A 24,579-nucleotide genomic window follows, 5' to 3' on the forward strand; every position below is an offset into this window, starting at 1 on the left:
GTGAAGATCCATTTTTGAAGTTCAAACCGAGAGTCAGAATGAGTACGTAAAGTGATTTAAGTGACTTTGAACATGGAGCGGTTGTTGGTGTAAGACACGCTGCTGATCAACTGGGATTTTCCCACACAACCATCTACTGTAGAGATAATCGTCAGAAAAAGACAAACTATCCACTGAGCAGGAATTCTCTGACTGATAAATGAGGTCAGAGGAGAATAGCCAAACCATTTCAGGCTGATAGGAATGGATGCAACAGAAAACCAACGAAGCACTAAATGCAACCAGCGTATGCAGAGGAGCATCTATGAATGCAATAAGTTGAATAACAAACCATGCCTTCTGGTCTCATGATTCTTGATTTTTGCTGTGACATTTGAATAGCAGGATCAGATACAAACAACATGAAGGCATGGATCCTGCTTTGTATCAACAGTTTCGGTTGGTGCTAGTGTTATGGTGTGGCACACCTTGGGCCCCTTAGTAGCAGCTGAACATTATTCAAACACCACAGCCTACCTGCGTATTTTTGCTGATCATATCCATCCCTTTATGACCCCAGTGTACCCACCTTCTGACGGCCGTTTCGACCAGGATAACACACTATGCCACAAATATCAAACATCTTGAACATGACAGTGAGCTTGCTGTATTTCAATGGCCTCCTCAGTCAACAGATCTCAATGCAACAGAGCACTGGGTTGTGGTGGAACTGGAGATTCAGACCATGGATGTCCAGCTGACAAATATGCAGCAACTGTGTGATGCTATCATGTCATGTTTCCAACACCTTGTTGAATCTATTTCAAGAAGAATTAATGCACTACTGAAGGCAAAAAACATCCAACCCACTGCTAGAAGGATCTGGTCAAATATATTTTTAGACCACCTGTAGACTAATAATACCACATTCATGACAAGTGTTTCTACATAGACAGTTAGATGGCATGCTAACTTTTAACAAGACTCACAGCCTAGCTCTTTAACTGCAAGGCCAAGCTAATTTTAGGTATGAAGAATGAAGGTACACTGCATATCGTTGCCTGTTTCTTAGGCAGAACGGCCTGTCCTTGTTGCCTGAAAAGATTCCCCAAGCTCCAGAGCCTTTAGAGCCGATTGCTGAGTTGGGTCCCCAGACACTCTTTGGCCATCATTGTTCCAGCCTATAATGATTAGCCATTAGGCTCCTGTGCCATGACATGCCGTTGAGGCCCTGTTTCCACTGCACTAATTTTAACAGGGGATAAAAACGAAGAAAAAGATGAGAAGAAGAGCATGAAAAAAGAGGGATTAGCAAGGAGAGGAAGCACTTTCCCTCCCTGTCTCTCTCAGGTCCCCAACCAACACTTGTTCAAACATAAAGAGTTTTATTCTCTACTGTGCCCTTCCTTAATATCTCACACTTCAAAATGTTCAAGTCCTCTGTGTGTGTGTGTGTGTGTGTGTGTGTGTGTGTGTGTGTGTGTGTGTGCGTGCGTGCTTGCGTGCGTGCGTGTGTGTGTGTGTGAATACATACCCCATGCCAGTTTCTCTTACTTTCTCTCTTTCTTCCCTCCCTCTATCTCTACGGGGTTAGAAGACTTAGCTGGCTCTCAGAGAGCTGTTGATTTAGCATTAAGTGTTTTAATGCAGGAGGCCAGGAGGGGAGCGGTGCTGACTCCAATACACTTTCAATCCGCCATATGCCAATAGATAGGATGGCACCTGGACCTCTAGCTGGGACAATCTGATGAATAAATTAAGTGGCTCTCATCTCTATATCGATCTAAACAAACCTGCAGCATGTTTGTGCGATAATGTGTGTAGTGAAGAGCGATGGGCAAGGTGGACTGTAAGTGTGGGAAGCTGGAAAGACTTGTCCTGGAGAAAGGTGAGGGATTTAGGCTAGTGTTTAGTGTGAGTTTAAGTGTGTGTGTGTGTGTGTCCTCTCCGTCCAGGCCAATTTTTCCATCCATTGATCGTCAGTTCAATACCGGTATGGAAGCTGTGATAGCATCTTTAAGGCTATTAGCCTTTCACGCAGGAGGTCATACAGTATACATACACCTACACACAGGGCAATTTTTTTTGTCCAACTAACTTTAGATTAGTGGGGCTTTCAGACACAATGCAGCATGCACTGCGTGTCCCGGGCGCTGCACAGAGAAGTATTGGAGCATAAAGGAAATTACGCAGTTTTTAAAGCTTCCCGCAGGACTGCATCATTATGTCAGTAAAACATATAAGATGGCTCTTTATACCTTTTGTTAAATGGAAAAGAAATAAGCCTGTAGAGCTTTTAAGAGAAAACACATCACAAGCTTAAGCTGTGTTTAAAAATGACTGGGAAAAAAAATCTGAAACACGTACTTGGATGTAAACCTGTTTTGGGGAATCGCCTTAGTACTGAGGTGAAAGTGAAGGCCAAATGATGATAAGATACACTTCAACTACTGCACAAGTTCTGTAATCACTCACCTGCTTGCCTTCCTGGGTGTTTCTGTTCTTTACATGACTACTGCTTTCCCATGCTGTCAGTGTGAATGCTGACATCATTACTCCAGTCCAATCATCTTCTTGCCCGCTTTCTTTGAGCTTCGCACGGTTTAAATCTGCGATCTCGGTCATTCTCCCTTTCAGACTCTCTTTTGTGCAACCCACCTCCTCTCCATCTCCACCTCAGACACCTCAGTCAGAGATCTCTTCAAGCCTCAGTCTTCATCTTCACCTCCACCAGCGTCTAGACTCCAAGGGGTCCTGTACTAAATCCTATCACCTGTGATTCCGTTCTGCCTTGATGGGTCATCGGCATCTAATCGCCAAATACATCAGTTTGTCTATCTCAATAAATCATGTTCATTTGTTCCAAGCAATCGTTTATCATTACAATGTTTAATATGCCAACAAAGCATTCTCCAAAATGACTTAAGGCCTTTACACAGCGAATGCTTTTACAAAAAAAACAACATGAAATACAGAACATTTCAGATTTGAGCTTGCTGTATAACATGTACACACTGAACGTGTTGCGTTTTTGCAGAAAAAAATGCACTGCAAAAAAATTAGGTCTACATCAAACTATACTGAGTTTGCCCTCATGTTAACAAATACATGTCACAAATTTTTCCAGCAAAATTACTCGGAGCAGCAGCAGAACAGCTGCTTCATGTTTATGAGGGCAGCTCATAAACACAAAATAATAATTTTGAGTGAAATTCAGCTGACTTATATAAAATCATTTTTTTATGTATTTAAATAATTATTGGTTAATGAAAATGTTTTTGGCATAAACCGTATGCCTACCAATCACCCAAATTTAACATTCTGTATGTCCTTATGTAACAAAATCACATTACTTAAATTTAGCATTATGGGCATACAATTTTTTTTCAGTGTACACGACCAGCTTTTCAAAATGGTCAAACCAGCCAACGGTCCTAAAACTCATACAAAAGAACTTCCCTAAGTATCTAATGCTGCACTGCTGTAAAATTGGGGAACTTGCAGGAGACAGACTTCAAAAACAGGAAAAAAAAATCGTAATTAAATCAAAAGAATCCAAAAAGCTAAAATCAATACAGCAAATGCTGCACTTTCCTCACTTTCTGTCTCTAGTAATGCATGAGGTAAGCCCCAAAAATGCTGCATCCCACATTTCCCATAATGTAACTTAGCAGCATTTTGTACACCCTCCCTCTCTTGTAAATGTTCACATTTATCAAACTCCGCTGCTCCAGTTTGCAATGCTGGCTTTCCATTATGATAAATGGACACATAAGGGAATTGAGCCCCCCCCTTAATAATTAAATGGTTAAGTAATGGTTAGACATGCTATGCACTTGCTAGAAGTTTCTGCTGGCATAAAGCACTGCAGAGAGGATGGACAGAGCAGCTTCTGAGTAGACACAAAACAAACTATGTCTGTCATTCCCGTGCACAAAACCCTCTGCATCCCACAGGATCAGGGTATTTAATATGATGATATGTATATCATCAAGATTAAGATACATACATAAGAAGGAACTGTTCCATATCAGTTATCTGCGCTGTTCATGCTACAGCCACCGTGAGATTCAGCTTCTGATACTCTCATGGAGTAGAAGCTAGCCAGAGGTGCAACTAAGTCTGTTAATGAAATCAAAACATTGAATTGTTAAAGTTCTGTTAAAAAATGTGATAATTGATTCAAAAGTGAACAAAGCTGCAGTTCTTCTTTCAGATTGGATTGTGCTCGCCTTAACTCTTGCAGCCCTTTTCTGAGCAGTTTCTGCCATATTTCATACCAAATATGATCAAATGACAAAATGGTTTCTGCCTATGCAGCTACCCCTGGAAAAACCCCAAAACTATTCTAATGGTTGTCAAACCACATATTAAGGATATATACTAAAGTGTCAAAACTCACTGTTAAGGTGAAGTTGTCAAATGGCATCGTTATGGGGGAAAGGGTTAATTATGTAGTAGATGTGAATTTGTCACCCAGCAATTGGCTGTTTCTTGCCAAAGATATTGCAGCTGTCATATTTAAATATACATTAAACTAGTTGTTCCCAGACCCTTCCCACCTTGTTCAAAATATAGAAACAGAAGGACAAGATTTTACTTTACTGACCATATACATGAAGAAAAAAACACACACATATACGAAGAAAGAGTGCACTGTACTTGTAAACACAACCCATTTTAAAAATGCTCGCGAATTAAAGTTAAAGCCGTGACCTCTGAACTGAACGTGAAAGGAAAGCTTTGGAAGCTAACACATTTGAAAATATCATCTGTCACCTCCGCTCCCCTGGGGCTTTCTGACAGAGCAGTGGTTTGTTGGCCTGAAAAAAAAAAAAAAAGCAGTGGTCCAACACTTCAGATGGACAGCTCCACTTTGTCGTGCAGTCGTTGCAATTTGCGCGACAGAAATCGTACTCATGTGAATCATCCTATTCAGTGCATTTAGCTCACTTTTCATCTCAGCACAATGAGCCTTAATACAGTCCTAAAAATAGAAACCGCCTCCAAAATGGCACGGAAACTGTCTGAGCTTCACAATCACTGTCTCAATGCAAGAGGGAAAAAAAAGAAGAAGAACAAAAAAAGAAAACAAGCAGACACATAAAAGAGAGAAAGCAAGAGCGGTGTAACACGCAATTCATCATCTTCTGTCAATGTCCCGCAAGATCTCTTTACCTCTCTGCTGTATTTTCTCATTGGATCTCTCTGGTTTTCCTCTACCTTCCCTCATTTTTCCTCAGCTAGTCAGGCTCTGACTTCATGCTGTTCTGTTTGCATGAATTACACATCAGTGTGCACAAACACACACAGATGCATACCGTGCACGTGCTCGTGCGCTTGTCTGGGGAAAACGAACCATGTGATTTGCTTCTGTGACGGTGAAAACAACCCAATAATCACACAGTAACTATTGATGCATTGTGTATGATGTTAATAAAAGAGAATATTAAAACTGCTTGTGTGTACGTGTAGGTGTGAGTGTGACAATAAACCCAATTCCTCGTCTTCCCCTTGATTGGATTTGTTGTTGTAAAACTCGCCCATTCTCTGGAAAGTCCTGTGTGTCTCTGTGTGTGTTTTGGTGTTTGTGTATGTGTGTGTCTGATGACGTAATACAGCCTACATTTTCCTTCCTTTCCCTGCGACTGCATTTATGCGTATGTGTGTTTTACAGCCTCCGAGAGCTTATGCAGTGTGTCATCGGGATGACTCAAGCGGATGTACAGTAGTTGTGTGTGTAGGTACGTGTGTGTATTTTCTCTCTGGAAGTGAGGAAAAACAACACTGTGGTAAATGTGCGCATTTTGCTCTTGTGTTTCGAAGTAGGCGCTTGTGTGTCTTTGTGTGTGTTTCCTGAGGTAAGGCCACAGGCTGGCGATGACCTGCTTTGCTAGCTGACTGCATGTTAGACACGCGCTTGCTCGCGTTCTTTACGTTAAACTGGAACTTACATAAGTTCTCTTTGTGCATATTTTACTGTTCTTCTATTACTATATTAACAGATAAGAATCACAGCCCATATCTGCAGCTCTAAGCAGCTTTCTGCTAATTGTTTTGGTTTGCTGGTGTGCACCGGTTGAGTGATACACAAGCTTATTAAACACACCCTGTCAGGATTTGGTCTCGCCAGGAATCGCTGAGAATTAGACAAGAATACATGGAGTTGTTATCAAAGTGCTGTTATGTTTACATAAAGTCTGAGGATTATTAAAACAAGAGCGGTTCAAGTCAAAGCAGCAGAGGCTGAGATATTCCAAATTTTTGTTTGGTTTTTCGTCCCCAGAGTGTCTCCATTTTCAGTTTGGGGGCCTAATCTTAGATAACAATTTAGTTCAAGCTGTCTTCACAGTAAGGGTGGGTGATTTAGTCTTATATGTTATATATGATACTTTGAGAAGATTTGCGATAATGATACTTGTGTTTCTTTGTTCTTTCTCTCTCCCCTGACCCCCAACCACTTGCGACAGATGGCCGCCCCTTCCTGAGCCTAGTTTTACCTGGTTTCTTCCTGTTAAAAGGGAGTTTTTCCTTCCCACTGTCACCAAGTCCTTCCTCACAGGGTTTTCTTTCCTAATGTAGCAGGGTCTTATCCTTACTATTACAAAGCACCTTGAAGTGACTGTTGTTGTGATTGAGTGCTATATAAATAGAGCTGAATTGAATTTAACTTTATTTACTAATGACAAAACAAAACGCTGAACATGTTATCAATGATTGCAGATTACAGACAGCAGCATTTTTAAGTGTGAGGGAAATTAAGGACATTTTCCATCCTTCTTTTACAATAAGCTACTGTCATTGATGACACACTTCCTAATTTGAAGTGTCAATCTATTGCTGCAACGTACCAGCCGCATCCCAGTGCCACAACACAAGTCAGATATCAGCAAAACAACCTAGCCTAGTTTGTGTTTTCTTTGGAAACTTTAAGGGTATAATGTAACTGTTTAATACTTTAACAATAAATAAAGTATTAACCCTTAACTCTCCAGGAGCTCCATAGTTCTGTCTTAAAACAAAACTGAGTAATATTCTCACTACCTGGGACGTTCTATCTTGGGTTCAGCTTTTTTAACCAGTTAAAACCATGCTTTTCAACCATGTGACCACATCAGTAATTTCCACCCACCGTTTAATCTTCCTGTCATTTGGACTGCAGCTAGTGAGCGCTGCAGCGGTGCTCAGTTGAGTCATTTCTTTAATTTCGGGCTGCACATCACAAGCTGCTGGTATCTCTTCCTTCCAGGTCTCCATAGTCTGGTTGTTCTCGATGGTGTGTTTTTACCTAATTAGTGAAGCAAGTTTGTTGCCTCCACTTTTAACAGTTTTCTTGTGCTTTGTTAGAGGTTGGTGAAGTAGCTTCTTTTTCAGGTATGTAATAAGTCTTCGGAGGCTGACACAGTGCTCTTGCTCTCTGACGTGCGTGGGTTTGTCACGGTGTCATGCACCCTATGGATCGAGAACTCATGGATTTGCAACATGACACTTTTATATTACACAAAAGTTTACACTGCAGGTATTATCCCGGACAGTATTTAAAGGTATAGATATAAAGGGAGTAAAGGTGTATTGCACATGTTGCCTCAGTGTGATATATCAGGTAGTTGTCATACTTTTTCTACTGGAGCTTCAAAGCTATCACCACGCTGCCGTGGGCATTTCGTTAATAATAATCTGAAAAATGTATTTAAGAGACGTCCTGCTGATAAACTCTGACCGCTTTACTTTTCAAACCTATGCCTGATTTTGCTTTCATGTCTGCTTCCTTTTGTGTGTGTTACTTGTTTTACGAACTTCCTTTTTTTGTTTTATTTTTTTTACTTCTCTGAGCAGACTCACTGTCCCTCTCGCTCCCTTAGCGACAAAATGAGCCCCAGTCACCAGGTGAAATGCTGTGTGACATAACACTCCTGGTCACACAGGCTTAGTCAGAGAAAGCAGCCACCTAAATCCTGTCTCACAAACAACCAAACACATTCAAATATGTACACACTGACACACACACACACAGTGGAGAGGAGTGAGAGAGATTAGGAATCCCAAGTATTTATGAGATTTTTTTTATTCATTTACCTATCCACACACACACACACACAGACTAACATTTTGCACCCCTTTAAGCAACTGTATTTACAATGACGAGTCAGCAGTTAGTAATAAGCTGGCATGCAGGGTTATATACAGGCTGACGCACACACGCATACACACTTATGGGCCAGCACTGCGGCTTCTTTTGTCATCTTATTCACTTTCTCTGACTAACTCCTGCCTCAGACAGAGGTGTGGTCATCCCCCAGCTCTTTAGTTTGGGCTTGAGGAAAGAGCTCATTGTATGAAAACATTGTAGTGAGAGAAGGTGACCCAGTTCTGCTTAGGAAATGTATTCATTTCTGAGGTATGAAGCCCTTATAGCTCATTCATTCATAGACAATGTATTTACAATGGGAGAAATAATTATGTGATCCCCTGCTCACATCCAAAGAAATGAATGGTGGTTTCATTTTAAACTAAATATTAACCCAAGATCCAGAAAAATACACTACATAAAAGTTTTACAATGATTTGCACGTCAGTGAGTGAAATAATATTTGATTCCAAGGCAAATCATGACCTAGGGAGAAACCCTTGTTGGCAAGCAGCAGTTGGTCAGCGGGTTTGTGTAAATCTCAGGAGGGATTTGGGCCCACTCCTCTTTACAGAAACTCTCTAATTTATTTTGGTTGTTTGGCTGCTGCTTGACAACTTGAAACTTCAGGAAGAAAGCTGTATTGGTGAACAGAATCATAAAACATAATGTTTCAAACTCCGTGCTTGACTGTGGGGTGCTGTTCTTTGGCTCATTTCTCTTCCTCCAAACACAGCAGCTCAAGCTGATGATGCTACTTTTCAGTGCCTGGGCTGATACACCACCTTTCTTGTGCTTATCATCACCCATGAAGAAAGATCTTCTATGGAGCTCCAGATCGAGGGTGAGTGCATCAACAGTCGTCACCTTCTTACAAAGCTTCTTGCTGATGGTCTTGTAGCCCATTCCAGTCTTATGCAAGTCCATAGTCTTGTCCCTGATGTCTTCTTACAGCTGTTTGGTCTTGCTCATGGTGGTGGAGAGGTTGGAATGGAAGAAACTTAATCTGTGTACAGATGTGCTTTATACACATAATGAGCTGAGTTCAAGAGTGTCTCTAATAGACTGATATATAGTGACCTTATGGGAGCCAGAGTTCTGGCTGGGTTCTAGGGGATCAAGCACTTATTTCACTCAGTTACATGCAATCCATTTTCTGGATTTCTGGTTGACATTTTGTCTCTCTTCATTAAAAATTAAACTATCATTTAAAAAAGTGTCCATTTCTTTGTAAATGATCAGAATTACAAATTAAACATGAGATCAAATAATTATTTCCTACACTGACAGTGCTCAGTTCAGTTTTCTTTTTTTTAACCTGTAAATCACACTATTCCTGCATAAGATAAACTTTGTTTGGGCTACAGCATAACACATAGCAAACAATTACACCAAAATCACATTGCAATTAAAACTAATATGTTGCCCCATTAAACAGCTTTCTATCCCCAGCTGTGTGGAGGTACACCCTGGTCGGCTAGGTTGCAATGATTGATTGCTTTTTTTAGTGTGTATAGCATGTCAGTGAAGCACAGATGCTTGGAAAGTTAAAGGCTTTTCTTTTCTATGGTAGAAAATCAAGGAGACTACAGAAGGTAAAGAGGCTTTTCATTTAAGTGAAAATTCCAGAAAGAAAAAAGATGGTATTCACATCAAAATAAAGGAGCAAAACTACATCAAGTGGTATGATGTAAGGATTTGAGAAATTTTTCAATTGATGGAAGTATCCTACAATATTACCCTAACATAGATCACCTCAGATAAGACAACACTATTTTTGCTGTGTATTTGGATCAAAAAATGAGTAAGCTACAGGAATCATCCCCAGATTTCTGTAGTACCGTTTAACACACTTACATCTTTATCAACTATGTTTATGGACAAATACATTTTCATGTAGGATTATTCAGTTTTGCACCTCTGTAGCATTATTTTTTTTCACATGACAAAAGTTTAGATCACTGCTGATTGCTTATGTAGTCAAAGATTTCAAGAAATAACTGAAGTACTGAAATTTTGTAGAGCTGGCAGTTTGTCTATTTGAAGCAGTATAACTGGATTAATTAGCCAACCAGAATCCAATAATGTCCTCGGTTTTGTTCAGTAAGTTCTCATAATGGCCCACTTTTATCCTGACACACAATGTGCTGTGACACAAATTTGAAAATGAGCATTTAAAGGACAATTACGACAAACTGCTAAAAAAAAAGCTGAAAGCCACAGCACTTGAAATAGTTAAAGATATGAATTAATCACCACTTGAAATGGCCGAGTCCCCAAACAATCCTTTTAAAATCGAGACAGGCTTGTGATTTATTAAGATGAATGCCGGCCACAAATGAATAAGCACGCATCGAAATCACGTACACACAAGAGATTAAGGGTGGGAGAGGTAACGAGAAGAGGGTAAGAGGGTTAATGACTGTCTTCAAAACAAGATGGGCAGGATCGCACTTGTCTGTGCGTGTGCAAACACACAAGCGTGCACGCGCTCACACAAACGCGTTTACGGGTCAGCCTGATGAAAACGCACGCGATAGATTGATGGGCCCGCTGACAATACACCTCTTGTCTTTTCGCTTTCTATTTATGTCATACATGCCTGCATGTCACAAAGTGAGAAAGGTGGAGAGCAGAAGGAAAAGGAATATAAAACAAAGGACGTGTGAGATTGAGGTGAGGAGAACATGACAAGGGGGGAGAGAGCGAGAGGGAGAGCAAAAAAAGAGAATGATAGTGTTTGAGCCAAGAGGGTAGCTCTTTGTCTTCCTAATGGAGCCATTACCTCAAGGTGTGTGACCCTAAGGGGTCAGTTTCACACAAACACGCACTCTAAGAGGAAAATATAGATTGTGGTATGAGTAGAACTGCCAAGAGCTGAAGGACAAGCTAAAACACTGTGTAATTTGTATTTTATTATCAGATGTTGCTGCTTCGCTCCCAAATTCTGCCTGATAGCACTCCTCCTTTTTTAAAGTGGTCTTAAGCAACAGTTCTCCAGACACTGGCTGCTTTTTCACTATTTTGCAGTGCATAAGAACTGGACTGAAAATCAGTGAAACAGGTGATGAAGGAGCAATGTAAAATCTTTGGTTCAAGTTGTCATCAGTATGATTGGAGGAGGTCAGGACAGGAGCACAACAACGAGTCATCTGTAAAACACGGTGGAGGCTCTGTCATGGTTTGGGGCTACACTTCAGCCAGTGGTGTTGGGGATCTTGTCCAAACTGATGGACTTATGAATGCATTAAAGCACCATCAGATGTTGATTCACCGTGCAGTTCCATCACCTGACAGGCAACAGCTTCATTTTCCAGTGTGATAATAATCCCAGAGACACTGCCAATGCAGTGAAAGCATACCCTAGTAAGACACACAACAGTCATGGATGGGCCTCCCCAGAGCCCACACCTCGATATAATTAAAGTAGTGTGGTATCATGTTGAGAAAGTACAGAGTAAAAGTTAGAAACATCCAAAGAAGAGCTTTGAATGTCCTTCAAGATGCTGGACAACTATTCCTGAAGACTACTTAAATAAATGAAAACAACCCTGGCTAAGAAGACTGTGATAAGATGGTCAGAATTGTACAAACTCTAGATGTTTGCAGATGTCTGAATAAATCGCTGCACCTATTTCCAATTTTTCTAGCAAACTAAAAGTGAACTAAAATTCTATTTATATAGCACCTTTCAAGATAAAATCACAAAGTGCTTCACAGCAGCAGAAATGGACATACAACCTCAAACAAACGAAATGAGGGGTGGCTCAAGACTTTTGCACAGCATTGAATTGTCTCTTTTTTGTATATCTATGTTTATGCCCCTCCAAAGGTACTGATCTCTCTCCCCACCCACATTACCTCTTCTGTCACTCACTACTTTTCCTCCACTCTTGCCTGTGTCCCGCATTAGTCTTTCCCTTCATTGCCATCCATTCCCTGCTCACTGCACTGAACTCTACCTAATTTAAAGTGAAAGTCACCTTTTTGTGCAAAGAGTTGCTGTCACACACCAACAGTATGCATGCACACATACGCACATGTCCAAGGTACTGATATCCCATGTGCGTGTTTATCTACAACAGGACATGAAATGCAATTACATTTGTCCTTGGGAACATTTCAGTCGCTCTCTGTCTGCTTGAGGCAAATTACTTATTCAGCAGTATCACACATGAACTGCAAAATATGAGTGCGGGTATGTGTTTCTGCTCTGTGCTGCAATGACATTCTTATGGGAACATTACACAGTAACATACATTAAGCTGTAGGACAAATTACTAATGTGAAAATCACATTCATGAAGTACACTTGACTTGAAGGTGGTGCTTAAACATGACGCAAAGACAAAAAAAATACCACCAACATATTTAAAAGAACATTTTTTTAGAGTTATACAGCATACGTTTATACATCAGATATAAAGTAAGAACAAAGTAACCAGATCTGATGAAGATCTGCTACTGGCAACCAGTTAAAATGCCCCCCACCCCCATCCATGTATCTCTCTCTTATTGTCAGCACTCTGACAGAGTGTAATTGAAGAAAATAAAAACCCCAGAGAAGAGGATCAATTACTCGGTGTACAAGACCGGAGCGATGTTTTCATATTAGAATGATAAAGTGTTGCCCAGAGTTCTGCGCTTTGAGAGGAGAGAGCGAGAGAGGGGAGGCAAAACAGAAGGAGAAAAAGATGAATGGGGAGAAAAGAAGAAGAGACACAGATGGGAGAGGTGAGAGACAGATGTAGTTTTAATAGTGTTTACTAATGTGACGGTATTGTATGTGTTAGAAAAGTCTATTACTTTGTTTCCAATGTGTGTGCGTGTACATCACAGGAGATTTTGAGTGTCTGAGAGTGAACTGATCTGTATTAAGTTGTAAATTGGAAGGGTGTGATTGCGCCTGCTGCTGTGAGACTCGGTTATCTTTCAGCCTCATCACTGCCAGCGGTCTCTGTGCTCGCTCGGAGATAACGCAGGAAACAATGGCAGGCCTAATTCAGCTGTGTCCATATACCTTCAATAAGAGCGAGAAGGTAAGAGGAGGGAGAGCAGGGGGACACAAGTGGCCGAGGGACAGAGGAGGGCAGGAGACGGTGAAAAGGAGTGAAGGGATGAAAGTTTTTTAATGAAGACTGGAGGAGTGCAAGTGGGAGCCTCGCAGCTCTGAGTGACTTCAATAGCCTTTCCTCCCTTCCTCAGCCCATTGATGCCACTCAATTAAATTCTAATCAATGGAAAAGCCTCATTATCCCCGCTGCCTACAATGCTGCGGAATTGATCTCAGTCCCCGAGGTCCATCCATACAATGCAAAATTACAAAGTTTTGGTCTGCAGGGCTGGTGTTAGTGGCTGCAGGACATCTACATTCTGATAAGACAGCATATACACACGGCCTTTGCAGAGAATTCAAATCAATTACCCAAGTCTCTACTTAATGGAGATCCATGAGTTTGACTTGAAACTGCACGTTGGCTCCTCACTGAACAAACCTACAATCTCAGGTGGGGTTGCTGTGCTGAAAATTTCAATTTCAATTCTGAAGATGCCACAAATCACCGCGTAAGCGCACATGCAGATGCATACACTATTGAAATTTAAGGGAGAAAGATGTGGGTACTTTCAGCCAGAGACGAGGACAAAGGGTGTGCGGGGGGGAGATCTGTTTGGAAAGCACCTGCCGATGACCCCAGGGAAGCAGACAGATGATTCGCCACAGAGTCAGAGACAGCCTGACAGCTCTCAAACACACATACTACACACACACACACCACACACACACACACACACACACACACACACACACACACACACACACACACACACACACAACCCAAAGACTATATGAGTACAAGCTGAGTAGGTGACTTGAAAGCAATTTACCCCATCTACGCATTACCCACACACAAACTTTTTCCCTTTGTTTTTGTCTCAAAGACACACGCACACACTGAGAAACGCAGTAGTAAGCAGAAATAGGGAAATAGAAAGGGGCAGGGGGAGCGGGTGTCATCCTATCATAAATGCTCTGGGCCATCTTTTGCATTTTTTTGTGATTCATACATGTTGTGCATCTGCTAGATAAAAAAAAAGAAAAGCAGTCTGAGAGCCTGACCCTCCCATACCATCATTTCACGTCTTTAAATCTTTGAATTTCAGCCCAGAAACACATATCCAGTATTGTGGGAGGGGAACTATTACACTAACTGCTCAATCATTAAACTCTCATTTGCAATCTTTCCTCGTTTATGAGATAAAGAGGTAACCGAGAACACAATTTCTGTTGTTGTTATCGCACCTGGATTATTTGTCAGTTTATGACGGGTACAAAGTTGCTAATTAAATGCTGGGAAAGTCTCCAGCTGGAATGAGTGTTTCTGTAAAGCCATGTGCAGAATTATTCTGCTTATGAATGACCAATTTCCTCATTGCCGTGACTTTTTGTCCAGACCTCAGGCATCTCTATTGTAATCATTTCCTGGGTAGAACGTGCTATTTAAATGGCTCCGGTGAAAAGAAATGACAGTCATGCACTCTAAATCCACTAAAAGAGATGGAAGAGAATAAAACACCATAAAAAATTATATCAATGTAATTTTCAGATTATGCTTCCATGCTGATGTTGGAATCCCATACATAATACCCGAGCACGTGGCACTGCCGCTTTCCACTGTCACATAACAAAGACCTGCTGGAGTCGTGACAAGAAATCTATAGGGAAATTTCAGAACACCAAGGATGGCAGGTGTATGATATATCTCACTCCTACCCCCAAAAAGCCAATCTTCTTCCTAACAGCCGAACCATGAAACACATCCAACCGGCTGTGGTGTTGTTCTGATGCAAACGCCTGAGGAGAAATACAAACAGCTGCCTAAAATACACGCCTGAGGGTGTTACCAAGACGGCATCAAAGTGAAAGGTTTGCAAGGAAGCCCCAAGCACAGGGACAGATAATCTGATGCTTCCTACTAACACATTTTAATCACATCATAGTTAACCAGTCAAACATCATAAGGATTTAGATTTTGTAACTCAGACAGCCATTAATGTAACCTTTGAAGAATATTTGTGCATGTCAGCTAAACAAGGTGACAACTTAAAACATATAATCACAGTAATGTTGGTTTTTTGGGGGGTTTTGTTGTTTGTTTGTTTGTTTGTTTTTTTACCAAATTTCCCCTTGTGGGACAATTAAAGGGTTATTCTATTGTTTTTTGGTTTATTTATGACATGCAACATGCAAAATCCCCACCACAGAGCAATATTTAGCCAGCTGTGGCATTTAATATTAATATTTAATGAAATGGGATCAAATTTCAGCAGCACAAATTAAATAAAAACATAAATAATGCACACAGTGCTTAACAAATGTATTTGACCAGCTGTCATAAAAACAAGAAAACACCAACTTTTTGTAAATCTCTATAAAATTAGTTGAAAACTAGAAATTGTGTTGTTATACAACAGATATACCAAACTAAAGTCACATTTGTATACCCAAACTCCACTCGGCACACTGGACTCCTCAAAGAAGTCAGAAATTAATTAAACATGACGTTCAACCAAAAAAATGAATTTATCTTTCCATAGTGTATTTAACCCTTTCACGCATTGTGGTCACTACAGTGGACAGCTGTTCAAAGGCTGCTTTCTTGTATTTGTGTCAGTGTTGATGGTATACTTGCACATAAACCACTACATTAGACACTGATGTGTCACTCCATACCAAATTCATAAGTCAAAACGTATGTTGTCCACCTAAGTAGATATGTAAAAAACTCAGTGAAAAGTACATGTTTAAAAAAAATGAAGTTCAGAAATCTTTTTTTCATGCCTAAAGATGAATATAAAAAACTTAAGAAAAAAATCCGGATTGACGTTTTCATAATCCATGCATGAAAGGGTTAAATAGTTGTAATTTGGCATCTTTAAAAGGAAATTAAAATATTATCATACTTTGTTCACCTTTTTTTATAAAACAGCAAATTTGAAAATTCATGGATAACAACATTGTTTATATTCAAGACTAAAAATATCATTTTGATTAAAGAGCTTCTGCAAACTGGTGGATTACAGAAATGTAAGAACACTGCACGGTCTCCTTAAATATTCCACTACAGTAGATTCCTACAAAGTGCACTTAGAAAAACAGTCCACGTTGATGACTCTTTTACCAACATCCGGTTCATTCCTGTTTCATTTAGTAAAACAGTAGTTTTTCACCCTGAAACTTGAACTGAATCTGAACCCATATCCCATGCTGACACTGCATGGGATGTGTATGTTGTTACAGGCTCATGAGCACTGAAGGTACAATTCAGTTTTAATGTTTGACGGCTCTGAAGGTTAGCAGAGGTGGAGAAACCCATCCTATCCACCCTAACAATATATATTATAAAAATACAGAAACATGTTTAAGTATTCATAATTTTAGATGATGAAATTAAAACTTAAATTAAATGTTCCTAGCTGCTTTTACTTCTTCATCTACATCAGTTTTCTAAACCACTGAATACATATTGATTTTTGGAGGCAAATCTCGCCTTTGGTGATATATACTGAGAGAGAGTAAACAAACATGAGAGAACACTGTAAGCAGCGCTTCTGGGCTGTTGGAGAAGAATGCTAAACAAAACAGCTTTAGCTGGCCTTGCTGTGAAGTGACAGCACTGCAAAGCCATCACTTATGGCCGCGTGCTTGTGTCTGGAAACGGCAATAAATTACAGATAATATACTGCAAGGATACACAGTTAAATGAGGGCCCACTTAGATTTTATCTGTAGCTAGATGTGTAAAATCGTGTGTATGAGGCTATCGTGGTGATGCATTTCAACAATGAAGACCCGTGATCAAATGTAACAGGCAGATATATAAACACATGCAGCTAATATGACTTAAGAGGAAACTGGCTCGCATTGCTTGAAATTCATCAAGACTTCCTAAAACCTAACTCTGCATAACTCTGAACCTTAACCTTAACCTAAGCCTTACATTACCGTGACCGTGAAATATGATTTCTTAAATTTACTTAAATTCCCTTGCAGAATAATTATCTAAATAGAAGTAAAATATCTTTTGAGACTAGCTTCAATTACTGTTTGTGTTAACAGGCTGATTTCCAGTTCTTATTTCAGTTCTGTGTAACTGTGTGTGTGTGTGTGTGTGTGTACACCGTTCTTTTTCTCTTCTCTGTCACGGCACATTTCTCAGTGGGTGTGCACTAACAATGCCCTCTCCTCCTTGTCAAGGTTGAACTAAGCTAACATCTCAAACACACACACACACACAAAAGCTTGCTCACATTGCAACTAACATGCTCAAAAAAAAAAAAAAGCTGCGCACGCAAACATGCGCAAAAACTCACCTCATCCTGACTTCTTATCAAACCTCTGAAATGAGCTATTGAAAAGTCAGTGATTTCAATTCAATTCAGCCCATTAATAACAAACCTCAGTCTCCATTCATTCGGGATCTTCAGTATTCAGGCACAAAAAAAACCAGGGTCAGGCAGGCAGAGCGTGGGTTTACTGCAGTGAAGGGAATAAAGGACCACTTTTTTCAAGGACAGCTTACCTGAGCTATCACAGAGTGGTGGTTTACCTGGAGATAGTGTTAAGAAGAAGTTTATTGTATAAAGAACTACAGAGAAACATCACCTCAATAAACATTTTTTTAAAAAAGAAAAAAAACTGCCTTTCCTGGTACACCCAGCCTTGGTTTTGAGCTACATGTGGTCCATTAAAGGTAATGGAAAAATAGTGGTGGTTAGGCAAATTACACTATAAAACCACTGTGTTGATTTTACACCGCCACTAGCTTCTGTGTATGTGAATGCAACCCCCTGCCCCGTAACTTTAAATAACAGTGAGGCTAATACCCCATTCTCAGCACAAATACAATGGCCTCACTCTCCCTGTCTTTATATCTCTTTCACTCTCTTTCATTCCCTCCCTTTCTCTCTCAGGTGTTTCAGCAGGTAAAAACCCCATTTCCCTGTTCCCCTTAGGGAGCGCTGACCTAACTGTCGGTACTCCCGGGAGCCCCAGCTAACTCTGCAGACCCATTTGTCAACGTTGACCCTGAAACACTCCCTCTTTCCATCCCCTCTATATCTGTCTTCCCTCCCTACCCATTTTCTCCTCTTCTGGTTCTTCGGCTATTTTTAAGTCTTCCCCACATGTCTCGCTTGTCCTCCCAAAAAGGCTATAGAAACATCAAAGGCTGGATAAGAAAGACAGAAAAGGAGAGCATGAGGGGAAAGGACATAGAAAAAGGCAGAAATATTACTGAAGTGAGAAGGAAGAGCTTTTAGGCACTGATGCTAAAATACTATACATCAAAACTGTGAGCTCATCTTTAACAGTGACTCAGACGTGTAATGTGAAAGGTGTCGCTCATAGCAAGAACCCACAAAGACTCATCGTCTGACTCTGCAGTTAACCTCAGCTTTATGGAGCATTTTAGTGTCCTGCAGCTCATTATTTCACTTTCAAAGCCGAAAGACTTCATTGTTTTGCTTTAGTCTCACGACTCCCATCAACCTAATTTCCGGCTTCACCAGGCAAATGCACTCGGCTGAAAAGTTCTAATAAACCCACTGTACTCTTACAGCACCAAGAGCAGACAGCATTATCAGCTCCAGGACGGTGCAAAAGTCTTGATCTACCACACATTTCAATATATTGTGCTTAGAAGAAGCCAGGCTTTACTGTAATTTTTTAGAGTGGTTTTGAGCAATGGCTCTCCAGGCTCTCTGAAGGTCTTTCAAACATTTTCTTAGGCACTTTGTTACCAGCAGCCTGTTGCAAGAACACATAATTTATACTCTTTTCTTTGATCTATGAAAGATAACACAGTTTTATGGCAATAAAATAGTATTTTACCACCAACAAGGTCATTCACAAAAAGGTACTGGTGAAAAACTCTGCATATCTCACCATGCAGTGTCATTAGAAAATGTAATGAAACTAGACAAGTCAGAAACAGGAGAAGAATGGTCAGATGGAAAGTACCTGAGGCTTTAAGGAAAAAATCCAGCAAATACTTGACACAGGACCTAAGAGATGGACTGCTACTGTTCACTGAAGCCTTGTTATTGTCTCCATGGAGTGTTTGCTGTCAGAAAGCCATTCTTAAGGAAGCAACACAGGGAGAAGTATGCTGAATTACACAAGAACTGGACTGAAAATCAGTAGCACCTAGTTTTTGTGAATGTTAAATCCAAATTTGAAATCTTTGGTTCAAATCATCAACAATTGCTACAAAGGAGGTCGAGAGAGAGGTACAACAGCAACCCATCTGTACAACATGAAATGTAGCCCCAAACCCTGTCATGGTTTGGGGCTACATTTCAGCCAGTGGTGTTGGGGACCTTGATCCAAACTGATGGATGAACAATGAATGCACGAAAGTACCATCAGATTTTGATCCACCATGCAATACCATCATCTGATTGGCAGCATTCATTTCCCAGTTTGGTAATAATCCCAAACATACTGCAGTAAAAGCATACCATAGAAAAACACACAACAGTCATGGATTGGCCTCCCCAGAGCCCAAACCTCAACATTATTGAAGCAGTGTGGGATCATCTTATGAGAGAACAGGATAAAAAGGCAGCCAACATCCAAATAAGAGCTTTCACTGTCTTAAAGAAATGACAAGAAAGCTGCATAAGAGAGTTCAGGCTGTGTTAAAGAGTAAACGTGGTCATATCATATACTTGTTAGATTTGTACAAGCTGTATTTGCCTTATACGTGTAAACTTTCCATGTATGTTTGCATATGTGTCAATACATTTCTGCACCTATTTCCCATTTTCCTAATAAAATGTAATCCATGAATGTGTACTGTAAAAAAACAGACTACTAACAGGTTAATAAAAAACAGAGATTCATTTTGAGTACCCGAGGCATGAACTTAACAGGTCACACAGAGCTAATATTCACAGAGGTCATGTACAGTAATTACAATATGCAAGGGGGAAGTTAATATGACGCACACTGACTTCCTCAGCAAAATCCTTATCTCTAATAACCACACTATGAACTTAATTAAAGACTTCTTTTTTAAAAAGCCCCTCAGCCTTGCTCAGGTTTTTCTCTGTGCTTCTTATTCTATCTTTAACACTCTCATTTGTGCCCATTTTGTCTTTTTCTGGCTGCTGCTTTGTCAACGTGAAAGCTGTTGAGTCACTCTTTCCTCGTCTCCATTGTCTTCCCCCTATCTTTGAAGTCACCCGAATTCCGCAACACCGCGGTCTCGAAGCGCAGAGCCCACTGCACCGTGTCAATTACATGATGCGACGCGACACTTTAAGGACTACATATTAAGGACTCTCCAGTTAAAAGAACCAAGAGTGCTGAGACAAGTTGCAAGTGACCTGAAAACTAAAAATAGTTCCTCCCAAAAAACTCGTCTTTCACTGCAGCATTTAAAATTGGCAAGACAAAAATGCAGTTGCTGAAACCTACATCAGAAACCCCCTGCAACTCATGTAGCTATCGTTCTATCTTATAGCAACCCGTTATGCACGACATAGATAACATGCTTCATGCCTGAACAGATAAAATGTCAGTCTGGACTCCCATGCATAACACTATTGAGTGTATTATTCTGTTACTTCAGTTCCAGAGGGTCAAAAATTAGCTGTGTTGCTGATGTGAAGCCTGTGTAGCTTTCAGAAGACTGTCAGACACAAGGACACTCAGGTTCCTTTTTAGCCTCTACAAGACCTCTTAAGTTGTCTTTCATGTTAATGGATGCAATGCAGCATCCTTTTTCTTTCTTTTCTTTTTTTCTTAGAGCTGAAGTTTTAAGAGCAAAGTACTGGCTCTACATTACGCAGAACACGAGAGCGAGGAAGAGAGGCAGGCAAAGACAAATAAACTGAGCATGCCAATAAAACATGAATAATTCCATTTTCCTGAGAGCCCCCACGGTGCTCACAGCTTGTTCAGCACTTGTCATACAGGGACGTTCTTACAAGTCGTAGTTTTTTTTCCCTCTCCCATCCATCCATCCATCCTTCCTGACGGTCTTGCCTGCAACTTCAGAACAATTAAGGTTGACTTCATGCTCCACGGGGCTTTTGGTCATAATGGAGAGAGGAATGAAACAAGGGAGAGGCTCGTCGAAGGGATATTTAATTCATGTCACTCTTACTGCCTGCATCTCTACGTTCCCTGTCTTTTAGCACAGCTCACTGCCCCCAACATGGTGCAGTGCTGGGCAGGGATACACTATGCTAACACTAAGGCAGAGGCTATGGCCCATTTTGTGTTGCCATGCTGGAGGAGCTAAGAATGAAGCGGGCAGGGGAGGGAAACAAGCCAGCCTTATTCACTGCAGATTAATGCAGCGACAGCAACTTTGCATGACAGTGCATGTGTTGCATGTATACTTGGGTACATATGTGCTCTTTTAAGTCAGAAACAGGTGAAGCAAAAATGGGAAAGAAGTGGGTGGGGGGGAAAGACAGAAAAAGCAATTCCATTAAAGAAGAAGGAGCTGCGTCAAACTCTCAAAAGTATGGGACACACTTAGCTACGATAAGTGCTGTGTGTCCAGTGTGTGTGTGTGTGTGTGTGTGTGTGTGTGTGTGTGTGTGTGTGTGTGTGTGTGTGTGTGTGTGTGAGCGCAATATAGAGGGCAGGCAGAGCGGGGTGAAGTTGTTGCCAACTTCTTTCGGCATGGCTTCGACACAAGGAGAAATCTCTCTGTATAATCTTCAAACACTTAACAACTGATATGATGGGGAAAGAAGGAGAGAGGGAAGGACAGACAGACTTTCAAGATTAGATGAGAAATGCAGATGAAAGGAAGAGATGAGGATGCGGGAGGAAGGCGACTACAGTGGAATGTAAGAAGCCCTGGACTGATAGAAGAAAACACAAGCCCAACAAATATTCTGGTCTGAAAAGATTAAACAGGATGGCCAGCACTACATTATAAGCCAGTACCTTTTTTTTGTTTGGAAAATGATCAAATTCCTGTTCATAGCTTGATCTTTAGCATGTTAAAAGTGGATTTTGCTTTTGTTTAACAAATAGAAAGAAAAAAAACACAAAATGTCTTCCATACCATTCATTAAATGCCCTTTTCCCAATTTTTTTCCATCTTTCTCCAGGATGAGGTCTGAGGAGTGGGAGGTCTATTTTTCCGCAGCTCTTCTAATTAGATCAAACTTAAAGTAAGTGACTGTTGTCTGACCTCCCAGCACGGTGGAGTTTAACTCAAATCCCAAAGCAGCTAGAAGGGAAGATAACAGTGTGTGGCATAAAAAAACTGCACAAACAAGCCTAGAGAATAGACTATACCAAAACCCATGGAGAAAAAAAGGGAATATACTGTATGAGAGAAAGAGCTACAGAAACTCACCGTGGATTTGAGATAAAGATGTGCACAACTTGTCAACCTAACAACTTGTGAAGAAAGCTATGTAATTTAACACTTTAGTAAAAGGCTTATAAGTTCACATCCTTGATTTTTACAACTAAATAAAGTGTTTTAAATAGTACATCCATCCATCCATCCTCCTAACCACTTGAGGGTCCTAAGGTACATCTTAGACCTCTAAAGGTTCTTGTCTACATCGGATATTGCGACATCAAATTTTTGCCTAGCAACCACCTACTAACAGGCCGAAAAGACCCATAAATAGCATGTATGCACCTAAAACACTACACTACACTCAATTTTACAATTAGATAGATAGATAGATAGATAGATAGATAGATAGATAGATAGATAGATAGATAGATAGATAGATAGATAGATAGATAGATAGGAAGTGGGCCATTTAAATCTGATAGGCAGTTTAATGCACAATAATATTAAGTCAGTTAATTTTTCATGTGTTTCTTCCACATGATAACTTTAAGATAGTTGCCACCTACACATTCGACATTTCTTTGTTTTCCTTCTTCTCGTCTCATCCCTGTCATGCAGATGTCAATAAAACAACCCGTTCTCACTCCCAAATCGTAACATTTTACGCTAGGTGACAAATCGTCAACATTATACGTTTTCGGGCACCCAAGGCGTTCCTACGTCACGACATCGGAAAACTGCGGACACATGAGAACCCTTTGGACTCTGCAGCAGAGGAGCGAGGATAAATGAGCAGAGTGTTTTTGCAGCAGCAGGTAATTTCAGGTGCACTGTTTGAAACAGGTTAAAACAATTATGATAAAACTTGCTGTTTCTGTGCAGTTTGGCACACAATTTGGTGCTGTAGCTACAGACACAATGTCTTTATTTCCCTTTATCTTTAATTAACTACTCTGAACATGTAAGAAAGAGGCTCAAGAGCTGGAGATCAAACATGTTTTTCAAAGTAAGGACTGCTCAGCAAGAAGCAGCCGATAAAGAGGAAAATTAAAGTGTGCATTATCCTAATTATCTGTACATGCTGCGTTACTGATGGAATCTGATTTTTATATATTTTTTTGCTTTGTTTGTTTTTTTATTGCTATGAAATATCTGAAAAAATTAAATATTTGTGAGTTAGTTTGAAATGAGTCCATCGCATCGCTGCATCAGGTTCTCCCACCTGCTCAGCCCCACTTCACCAATTGGACCCCAGTGTGTCTCAGCATCAATAAGTTCATTGCTCTTCATCGCTGCTGATATTGCAGTTTCTGTGCTTGCTTAACACTTTTGAAACATGCGTTGTAGTCATTATCCTGCTGAAAGGATGAAGTCCACTTTAAGTCCAACTTCAGCTTTGACGTAGCCTTAATCGTGCTCGGTGATAAAAATGCAAAACTCAAAGTTACATCAGTGACTGCGAGCTGGCAGTGATACAGCCACAAACTCTAACATTTTAATTATCATGCTTCCTAGCTGGTCTGAGTTTTCTGGTAGAGCCCAATATTAAATATCAGCTGTATAGCAGCTGATGATAATGAAAATAACAAATAACAGAAACACCCTTCAAACCATGTTAAACACAACAACCAGGTGATCTAAGCAGAGTGTAAACAAATAAATAAATAACTATTACACATAAAAAAATGTTTGAGAAATCAGTTTTTGTTTCATACGTTGTATATCGGCTAATGTCGGAGTATCGGATTTTATATAGTATCAGTCTTAAAAATCCGATATTGATCAAGCTCAATTCTCTTGTCTGCCCACACTCATTTAATGACACTGTGACTAAACAACTCTATCTTTAAAATGCACCAAAAAACTGTGCTGATTAATCATATGAATAGGGCTATTGGCTTGTCATCCACAGCACATGACTGGGCTATTTATGACTCTATAAATGCAGTCATAAATATCAAGGAGGCTGTAGCTGCAGACTTACAAGGGCGGTAACTTTGTAACTCCTACTGCTACCTGAAAAACTTTGTCAACTCCTTAACAAGCTGTCAATCTGGATCCCCATGCCATTGTCAGCGTGGATGAAATCAATAGAGTGATGTGTTTACCGTTACAAAGCGCATATTCACATCGTC

General features: G+C 40.3%; 1 protein-coding gene across 1 annotated transcript in view; it reads right to left on the reverse strand.

Moving 5' to 3' along the window:
* grin2aa (glutamate receptor, ionotropic, N-methyl D-aspartate 2A, a) overlaps positions 1-24,579 on the reverse strand; it is a 162,935-nt gene that overhangs the window by 113,873 nt on the left and 24,483 nt on the right. The gene's annotated exons all lie outside the window — the stretch shown is intronic.

The sequence above is a fragment of the Pelmatolapia mariae genome, linkage group LG4, assembly GCF_036321145.2.
Source record: "Pelmatolapia mariae isolate MD_Pm_ZW linkage group LG4, Pm_UMD_F_2, whole genome shotgun sequence".
NCBI classification, from domain to species: Eukaryota; Metazoa; Chordata; class Actinopteri; order Cichliformes; family Cichlidae; genus Pelmatolapia; species Pelmatolapia mariae.